We start from the raw sequence: 10,553 nt of genomic DNA, 5'->3' as shown, positions 1-10,553 counted from the left end.
CAACAGTTTCATTATAGTTCATCATATAGTTTCATTATATGCAGAGACCTCTATGTTAAAATGTATTACTGGCACGCAAAACCTTAAATTAGACTGACTAAATAAAGACCTGGCACAGCACTTTTGAAAGGTTGTCGACCCCTGTCAGGGGCTCAGCTATTATCTATAATTGAACAGATGTCTCTGGGCCTTCCGAGAGAGGGTGGCGGGACTTGTCATCTGAACAGCAGCTTGCTCTTTACTTTCCTTGTCTTGTCTCTCTGAAGAAGGTGGGAAGTGGTGGGAAGGCAACTTAGAGGAGAGCTGGTCCTGTGGTAGCAAGCATGAGTTGTCCCCTTAGCTAAGCAGGGTCTGCCCTGGTTGCATATGAATGGGAGACTAGAAGTGTGAGCGCTGTAAGATATCCTCCTCAGGGGACGGAGCCACTCTGGAAGAGGAGAAGGTCCCACGTTCCCTCCCTGGCATATCCAAGATAGGGCTGAGAGAGATTCCTGCCTGCAACCTTGGAGAAGCCGCTGCCAGTCTGTGAAGACAATACTGAGCTTGATAGACCAATGGTCTGACTCAGTATATGCCAGCTTCCTATGTTCCTAAGGCAGGGGCCCATCTTCACTTTTGGTCCCAGGGCCCACTCCAACCTTGCAACGCCCCTGATTCCTGCCTCAATCAGTCCATGTTTCTACCTAAACAAATACATCATTTTATTAAGCACACTCACAGTATATTGAAATAACTTTGAAATTAAAAACCAAACAAAACAGCATGCTGAATTTCTGCTTTCCCCCCATGGGGCTTGTCATCTGTTGTTTAGTCTATCCTTAGAATTTAAGAAGTCATAGTCTACAAATAATCACAGTATATACGAGACATGTAACAAAGATATTAAATTAGTTGGCATTCTGTCTGATACCTCAGCCAGCCCAAACAGTGTGTCACTGCACAGCCATCAAAATTATTCCCAAGTGCACCTTTTACACTGTCGCTCTGATGCACAACACAAATCTATTTATTTTCATATCTTTTCACTGTGGCAGATTTAATGCAGTCATTTAAGATATTTTTTATCCAGCAGTGCTTATGAGTTTCACTTCATGGATTAAAGAGTAGGACAAATAAATACAGGGATTTCTTTCTTGCATTTTCAGGCTGAGACTTTAAGGTTCTGTACAGTACAGCACTTTGAATGCGATTAATCATGAATATTTAGCCAGCAGCACGGATAGTGCTCTGCTGCTCTAGATTGGAGAAAAGCAATTCCTTTGCTATCGCCTTGTAAGAGAGTGGATTCTCAGCTTGCTGCTTTTACCAATGCCATAATTTAGCTTCTGCTTGCACATGGAAACTGCCTAGTCATGAGCCTCAGGGGAAGCACGCACAGTACACACCCCACCACACCCTTTCCAAGAATATAACTCTTAGTGGAAAGCAGAAGTTGGTTCCTTCTCCATCAGTGTTGGATAAGATTTTCCAGTGTGCTGTATTGTTGCAAAACCAAACCTTAATTAGGCCACTCCCCCTGCAGTGGTTTGTTTTCACAGCAGCAGAAGTACCCACTGATTTGTTTGGAAGGGTAAGGACAGCTGGACACATTCTCCTCCCTAAGTCTTTCATGTCCTCATGGAGTTTCTCATCCACTGGTGTACTCGAGTGATCAGGATGGGGGGGGTCACCAACCCAGCACTTCTCTCAGGATGCTGCCGGGTCGCCCCCCCACTGCCCACACCCACTTGTGCCACCCACGCTCTAATTTTTTACGCTGCAGCGAGAGCAGCACACAATTTCGTCAAGAATTGGTGCGGCTTCCCCACTGGATGCTGCTCACTGCTGCCACTGCTTCTACCCAGCGCAGTGTGTGTGCCTCACCCTGGTCCAGTGTGCACCTTGGCCCAGCCCTGGTTGCCCTGCCCCCAGGGCTCAGATGGCGTCCGTGCACATGTGTAGGCCATTTGAGTGGTGACCACAGGAAGAAGCCAAGAGGAGGACGGCGGTGGCGGCAGCAGCAGCAGCAGCAGGGATTCAGCATGGGAGCACCGGCCAGGAATGGCTGAGACTTGGGCAGGCCGAGGCCAGTGACAGGCACAGGCCGGGATCCCTCTCATGCTGCCTGCCTGCCTGGTGGATGGCAGGGAGGCTGCTCCTCCACCCCACCCCCCCAGCTTCCACTGAATGCACCCCTTCCTATTCCTCCCCCCACTCCTCTGCCATATGTTTCTGGGCACCCTGTAGGACATGGATGCGGCAGGGGGGAAGGAGAGCTGCCTGGACCTTCTTTGTACTGTTGCCAGGCCAACAGGAGAAGGAAGAGGAGGGTAGAGAGAAGATGAAAGGGTGCTGGTCAGTTGGCTAGCTCTTCTCCCACTCACCCTTAGCCAGCCTAAAATTTGGGGGGTGGAATCACAAGAGTGTGGGGGGTCAGGATGCCCGCCTATTTTAAAAAATGTATTTATTTATTTATTTTATCATAGTTATATACCGCCTGATATGTACATCTCTAGGCACTGTACAAAATCTAAAATATTTACAAGTTACAAATTAAAATACATAATAAAAGCAATAGACTAAAACAGATATCAAAACAAGATTTAAAATTATTAAAATTAATTCTAATTAAATGCCTGAGAAAACAGGAGAGTCTTGATGTTCTTCCTGAAAACAAAAAGAGAAGGAGATGCTTTTATTTCAGTAAGGAGCATATTCCAAAGCCCTGGGGTAGCCCCAGAGAAAGCCTGTCCCCTTTGCAGAGTATCAACCATGCCTACGTACATTCTGTACATACAGAGGCTATTCTCACGATTGCCCAAAAGTGGACTAAGGGAGCCTAGCCCGCTTTTGGGTGATTGTGTGCTGCAACGGGAGCCGCACAGCTCCCAGCAGCAAAGCTCTCTAAGTACCCCTCCTCTTAGACGGGTTTAATGGAGTGAGTGCTCCATTAACCCCATCTTTGTGCTTGTGTGTCGCTGTGACGTGCAGCGACACATGAGTAGACCCCAAGCCAGGAGACTGCAAGCAGCCTCCTCGACTCAGGGGTGTCTCCAGGATGCCCCGCGCACTTGCGTGGGGGATCCTGGAACTATCCCTGCAGCCCCCGCCAGCTCCATGACAGAGCTGGCAGTCATGTGGGCGGCCGATCCATCCGCCCAGGGCTGCCTATAGATCATCTGCGGGGAGAGCAAGCTAAGCCCGCTCTCCCCATAAACCCCCTTACGGCTCTTCACACTGATCGTGTGAAGAGCCTCACAGTCTCTCTCTCTCTCTCTTGCAGAGCCCCAGACAAGAGTCACACATCCCATTCCCCTAGCCTCTCTTTTTGCTTTGCTAGCAGTAGCCTGCTGCCAGAATCCGGGGCAGGGGGAAGACAGACATAGGCACACACTGACACACACCTACTCATACTGCCTGCCTCAGCTGTAAACATTCCCTCACCCCGCATAATGACTTAATATCAATCAAGTCAAGAACACGGCCAGCCACTTGCCCGATAAACCCAGCTGAAGGGGAGGACTAGAGACTAGTCCTCTCTCCTCCTCCTCCGTGTTCTGCTGCTCTGAGATGCAGCTGCAGAGTCTGTCTCTCTCTCTCTGCAGCGGCCATCGCGTTGGTCATTTCCAGTCTCTCCCGCCTCTCTCTCAGCGCCTCGAGCCAGCCTCGCTCACTCTGGCTCTTTGAGCAGGCACTCGGGCGGGAGAAGACAAAAGCACAGCCTAGCAGCTGCTTGCTTGCTCACTCAGCGGGAACAGGAGGAGGAGGAGTGGCTGGAATGCCGGTGCAGCAGGCTGTGAGGTGAGCTATTCTTCTCCCTCCTCAGCTGAGCTCCTGGTGGCCACTGGGGAGGAAGAAGAATTTTGTGGGGGGGGAGGCAGGTGCACTCCATCCCACCATCTGGTTACGGGTCTGAAAAGGAGTGGAGTTTGGGGGCCGGAGTACATGTGGGAATAGGCCCCCTCTCCTTCCGCATACTGTGTGGGAGGCTGCTTTGTCTCCCCCTGTACCCCAAGTGTCAGAGTCATGGGGTTGAAAGGGCCAGCCCTGTGCTGGGCAAGGCAGAATTTCTTCCAGTCTCCTTCATTTAATATTGATAAAACTATGGTGGAAGGATGCACCATCTTCTCTTCAGGGTGAAGCTGAGAGGAAACTCTCTTCCTGCTGCTTCTGGTTCAGAGCAAAAGCTGGCCATCATGCAAGGTGTAGGTTGGCCAGTATCTAAGAGGTAACTTTCCTTCTCCTTTCCTGGAGCCATTTTTCAACTTTTAAAAACTTGATTGTGTTGGGGTGTTCGGGGTGGATTCAAATAGCAAATAAAGTACCAAATGATTGCACCCCTGGTAACTGAGCAGAGAGACACCTTTTAAAGTGGTGACTCTCTTATATTTATCAGGAGGAGAGCAACTGTCCCTATCCAGCCCCAGAATAGCATTTTCCCAGTGGCTGTTGCTGGTATCTCGGTGGTGGTAGTGGTGGTGGTGTTTTTGTTTTAGATTATGAGCCCTTTTGAGACAGGGAACTATCTTATTTCTTATCCTATGTAAGCCACTTTGTGAACTTTTCTTGTTGAAAAGAAATATGTGAATATTTGTAACAGTAATAACAACATAACAGCGTTCAGTGAACAAACATTTATTTTAAAAATGTTTTGAGATGGCATTCATCTCACTTTAAGTATGGGTGAAGAGGCAAGGTATATGCATCATTGTCTGAATAGCTGATAAACCAGTCTCTCTTTTGCCTTGTAAAGGCCAGAGAAAGAAAGCTAGGCTTCCTCTTGCAGAAGGTGGGGAGTGCACTAAAACCTTTGTTTGTAGGTACATCTGTGTGCACTCTCTGTTTGTAGTCACGATGCACCTATACAGAAGTGAGCATGAAAAGTCCCTTTACTAAGGATGTTCCACCTTGGCTTTTATTTGAACGGGTGACTATATGTGAGCTATTCCCCTTAGGGAACTGGGCAATAGCTCAGTATAAGAGCATCTGCATCCTTGCCCACAGAAGGTCCCAGATTCGATCCCTGGCATCTCCAGGTAGGGCTGGGAAAGGCCCCCACCTGAAAACTTGGCGTGCTGTTGCCAGTCGGTGTAGACCAGATATTAGCATCCTGCCTTTCACTAAACAACTACAGCCAGATAGAACTCATTAAATAAGGTTACAATAATGAATATTTAGGCATCCAGAAAAACCATTTTTAAAAGCTAAAATTGGGATGCAGCTTTGTGGAGCAAGAATTGGGGCATCCCCTCCACAAAGCAGGGTGAGGCAGTCACCTCAGGTGTTGGTGTGAAGAGGGGGTGGTGGTAAGTGCTCTCCCTCTGCCACCATAGGCACACCCTCTTATATACTGTGGGGTGGGGGTGCGGAATCATATTGTCTTTTGTCTCAGGCAGCAAGATGTCTTGGACCATCCTAGTTTTCTTGGAATCTGATGAGGATTTGCAGTTCTATTTCCTCTTTTTAGGAGCCTACTTGCTTCCAGCAGGTTCTGCTTGTATATGTGTTAATAAAATAAACATTACAAAGACATCCTAAGTCTCTCATTAAAAATACTAAACTCTCTACCTTTGCCCCTAGACCCCTCGCCACCTGAGGAAGTGGGGATTGTAACAAATGTGAATCTTTTGGGCAGAAGCTATTCGTATGGGGACGTTTGTGCTATAGTCCCTTGCACAGTTAGTGACAGACTGTAGTGACTCTAACGACTTGTTTTTTCACCCAAGTTTTTTAACTGAACTGTGGTTTTAAATTGTTTTAAGGTTTCTATTTTTAATCTGTTTTATGTTGTTGTAAACCACCCAGAGATGGAAGTTTGGGGTGGTATACAGATTTGAAAATAAATAATAATAAATCCCATTGAAGCCTATGGGCCTGAAGCAGCCTCACTTCCCAGGATAATGGATTACAGCCTTGCTCACCAGCAGGGGCGTATCTGGGGTAGGGCAGGCAGGGCACATGCCCTGGGCGCCACTTGAAGGGGGTCGCCATTTTGTAAAATTAATTATTTTTTTTAAATGGCTGCCAAAAACAAAATGGCCACCATGCATGCTCAAATGGCCTCTGTGAGGCCCTAGGTCATGCCAGGCCTTGCAGAGGCCATTTGAGCATGCGCGGTGGCCATTTTGTTTTCAGTGGCCATTAAAAAAAAAGATTTTTTAAAATGGCCACTGCACATGCTCAAATGGTCCCTGCGAGGCCCTAGAGGCCAGTGGGGGGAGGAGGAACCTTTGCAAACCCCCCAGCCTTTAGGAAGTCCCCTGAAGGGGCTACAGGTTAAAAATAATAATATATAATATAAGTCACTGTACACATATTCAGATTGGCACTATGTACAGAGAATCAGGGCTTGTGAATACTGAGCTGATGCTTATGAGCTAGGATTGTATTCATTTGCTCTTACTTTGCTTCTTGTGATAAGTGAGTTAAATGTGATGTCTTGCTAAAATGGCTATTAATGGTGAATTTGTCTTTTGTAAATCCTTAATATTAAGGCCCACTGGGAGTTTCTTGCGCTCTTTCTCTCATTTTAACTGTCTTTCTGAAAGACTAGAATATATTCCAAGCAGTGACACAGTTTACTCTGCATATCCTTTAATTATTTACAGAGTATCTGGGAAAAGTCAAATTCTCCATTGATTTTTAAAACTTATGTAATGGTGATGCTACAATACATAGTAGAGAATTAGACAGGCACGTCTGTTTAGTTTTCCAAGTACACCTCCACATAGTATTTGGGTATTTCATGAGCCCCAGCATACTGAAATTTGTAGTTTTCCAGCATTTTTTGATCTGGCTAAGTCCACTGCTAAAATAGTTTTTGAAAGATTAAAAGATTAACGAGCCTGACTTGTATTTTTCAGCTGATATTATGGTAAAGTTATCTGAAAGATGGGTGTCAGATGCTTGGACAGGGGGCGCAATTTCAGTGTTTGCCCTAGGCGCTATTTTCCCTAGATACGCCTCTGCTCACCAGACAATAATAATCCATGCACATAACTGTTTTTGCATCCAAAGGGCTTTCCATTTGATCTAAAGCTGTTCGTCTTGGATCTGATGGGCTCTTTGGGTATCTCCTTTAGTTTGTTTCACAGAAATGCAGCATTTTTTGAGATTCCCTTGTGTGAAGGATAGTGGTAACTAAGCTGGCTGAGGAGGAGGGAGAACTCCCACGACAGATCTTGCCAAACATGGCTGCAAGCCGGTGGAGGAGAGGAGTGCAACCCCTCTACGGGTCTATCCCACAAGCCTGCTGCTTATCAAGAATTCTTGGGGTCTGATGCCTGGTTGTTTTTAAAATTGTGCTTTGATAGGGCTGTCATTTGGGAAAGAGGATAGGGTCCTCTGAGTACCAGTTGCATGAGAGTAACAGCAGGAGGGCAGGCATGCTCTCAACTCTGGCCTGTGGGCTTCCAGCGGCATCTGGTGGGCCACTGTGTGAAACAGGATGCTGGACTAGATGGGCCTTGGGCCTGATCCAGCAGGGCTGTTCTTATGTTCTTATGTCCCTTGTACCTTCAAGAGAAGCACAGAAGAGGGAGAATTTCAGCAGGGGCAGTTTGTCACGCAGGGGGAAGAAAAGCTGCACCTGCCAAAAGTGCATCTTTTGGTGCATCTATTAAAGGTACAGGACACTTGTCTTCTTTTCCATATAGCAGCCCTATGCTTTGATACAGCCTCTTCATGTTCCAATATTCTATATTAATCTAACATATTAATTGCATACTTGACAATGTTCCTTTCTTGTGCGAGCTGCTTGGGTTGTGTTCAACACAATCGAAATCGAATAAATAATAAATTGAATCGAATAAATAACAACAACAAAATGAGGCAATAATCATAGTCCCTTGTTGTGTTTGGGGGATGAGCAAAGTGGGAGGGGGCTCAAAATCATTGCTGGGGGAGCATGGATAAGGCAATCCAAATGTGTGGTTGACAGGGAGATCTTTGTACAAAACCACCCATAGCTTTCTACCCATTTTCCTTTCCTTTCCTTAGTACCTGCTTCATAGTCTTCTTGCTTAGCACTACACTACATCACACAACCGGGTGCACAGAATGACAGTTGGTGTCTGGTCACCAGGGGTGTAGCTATAATTGAGTGGATGGGTTCAAAGAACCCCGGGGGCCCCAGCTCAACCCCTCCCCATTGTCTTCATTATCTCCTTCACTCCGAGGGGCCGCTGGGGAGAAGGGTGAACACAGGCTCCTCTCCCCTAGCTACACCCCTGCTGGTCACAACCTAACCCCCATAGTCTTTTTCATGGGCTGTTCAGCCTACTTCATCAGTTCCAAATCCCTGAAGGGTGAGGATCCCTTTACCAAGCAGCTCCTCTTAAAGTATAGCCCAGACTCCGCTAACAGCCCCCAACCCTTTTCTTCCTCCCCAACTCCTTTCTTTGTCACCATAACAGTGGCTTAATGATGGAGAAAAGAGTCTATTCTTTACACCCAATGACTGGATGAGGAGATCTGCAACCAATTTCTGGCTTCACAGAGCAGAACAATTTCTATTTAGCTCAGAAAAAGAGCACGCTGAAGACTCCGCTCTCCAAAGGTGAAGTTGAGATTGTACAGACCATCGTAGGCATTCCTTTCTTCACTTGGAGAGCTGTTAGCTTAATGCATTTGGAAGAGAGGGCCCAGTCCTTACCCAACATACATTAACACTGCCACTATCCAGGCTTTGTAAGGACTGCTCTCTTCCTCCTCCCATTACTAGCCCTTCTTCTGGAAGAGGAATGCTGTTCATGGGGAAAGAAACACAGCACACTGCACTTGTATGCCGGGAACGCAAGCACAGTCACAGGGAATAGGACATCTGCTTAACACATAGGAAGTCCCAGGTTCAATCCCTGGCATCACCAAATAGAGAGAGACCTGTCTGAAACCCTAGAGAGGTGCCGCCAATCAAAACAGACAATGCTGAGCTAGATGGACCAGTGGTCTGGCTCAGCATAAGGCAGCTTCCTATGTTACCAACATGCAGCAATACGAACTATTCATCTCTACATTTTTCTCATAGGCAGTTCTTACAAATCTGCTCAGGTAGTAATTATGAAGTGATTTAAAGTTAATTTGCTTGCCTGCTTTGGCAGGTACTGTGTTCATATAGAGCTATGGTATTGTTTTGGTATTGTTCTCAGCTATGAGAGCTGGTGTGGCATAACAGCAAAGAGGTGGAGGCATGAATCAGAAACTCCCCAAGTTGAATCTCACCCCTGCCGTGAACTCACAGGTGGCCATAGACAAGTTGCTCCCCAGCTGCAATATGGGGATCATAATACTTATTTGCCTTACAGGAAGGATTGTTGTAAAGATTTCAACAAAATAATTTGTGTGAAGTGCTTTGAATGCTTGAACACATTATACAAATGCTAAGTATTTTCTTCTCAGATTAAATAGGTATCATTGCATTCATGTTGTGAGTTACACTGTAAACAAAATAGTTTGATATTATTCTACACAGAAGGTATCTAAACCAGTTCAAAACTGGTTCAGTGTTACGCACCTTCCTCATGTGTGCTCAAATGCTCTGGGTGCCAGTTTATACCAGCAAGAAAGCCAACTTAATACCATAGGGGTGTACCATAGGGGTGTGCAAACCGGCTCGATGTCAAGCCAGTTCGACATCGAGCCGGTTCGTTGCTGCCGTCCGGGCAGTTGCTGCAGGAGGCAGGGGGGTCCACGGAGATTCCCCCTCACTCCACCGGCCTTCGATATGCCCCCCTCCAGCCAGTTTGGCTGGCTCTTTTCCCCTTTGAGCGCTCTTCGGCTGGTTTTCAGCCTTTACCCGGTGGCCATTTTGGAGGCTGCACACCTGCGCACTGTGACTCTCCATGGCCTGGGCCACGCAGAGGCGCAGTGCACAGGCGTGCGGCCTCCAAAATGGCCACCGTGCCGCCGGGTGGATGTTTAAATAAACTGCTTTCTCCCCAGCTCGGGTCTTTGGCCTTGGTGGGTAAACACGAATTGATCAGCAACTGTTACTTTCCTTCCTGACCCTTTGATCATCAAGCCTTCATTGGTCCTTCAAAAGTGGAGATTTAAGGACAGAGGGAAGAGGTAAGGTTACAATTGTGCTGATTTTAGGGATATGCACGAACTGAGGTTCATGCACTGGTAAAGGACCATGGGGAGGGGAGCAAGATTTTTTCTTTTAAAAAGGAGAGCAGGCCTTTACTTTCTCTCCACTGCTGCATGCAGCTTCCATGCATGCACAGGTGCCATTTGCATGTTCAGCAACACCATGCAGACTGTGTAAATGGTGCCTGTGCATGTGCAGACAGCGCCATGCATGTCCTCCTTGGGACGAGCGCTGCCACAGCAGGAAGCTGCATGTAGCAGAGGAGAGCAAGTAAAGACCTGCCATCCTTTCTTTTAAAGATCCCGCTCCCCACTCCCCTCCCATGGTGCCAAACTGGTACAGACCTTGTCTGAACTGGTTTGGAACCAAACCAGGGCACAAACCTCTGTTTGTGAACATCCCTAGCTGATTTTCCGTATGGAATATATATGCCTGGTCCCCAGAACATGACACAGTAAAATAAATGCCATGAGTACAAAAATTACAT

General features: G+C 47.0%; 1 long non-coding RNA gene across 2 annotated transcripts in view; it reads right to left on the bottom strand.

The window, feature by feature from the left end:
• Positions 1-2,470: 2,470 nt before the first annotated feature.
• Positions 2,471-10,553, bottom strand: part of LOC128322248 (uncharacterized) — a 31,771-nt gene continuing 23,688 nt past the window's right edge. For both annotated transcript variants that reach the window (XR_008305623.1, XR_008305624.1), the window contains exon 3: positions 2,471-2,646. This is a non-coding gene — a long non-coding RNA (uncharacterized LOC128322248). The remainder of the gene's footprint in view (positions 2,647-10,553) is intronic.

Source organism: Hemicordylus capensis, chromosome 4, assembly GCF_027244095.1.
Source record: "Hemicordylus capensis ecotype Gifberg chromosome 4, rHemCap1.1.pri, whole genome shotgun sequence".
NCBI classification, from domain to species: Eukaryota; Metazoa; Chordata; class Lepidosauria; order Squamata; family Cordylidae; genus Hemicordylus; species Hemicordylus capensis.
This window is presented reverse-complemented; position numbering and strand designations above follow the sequence as displayed.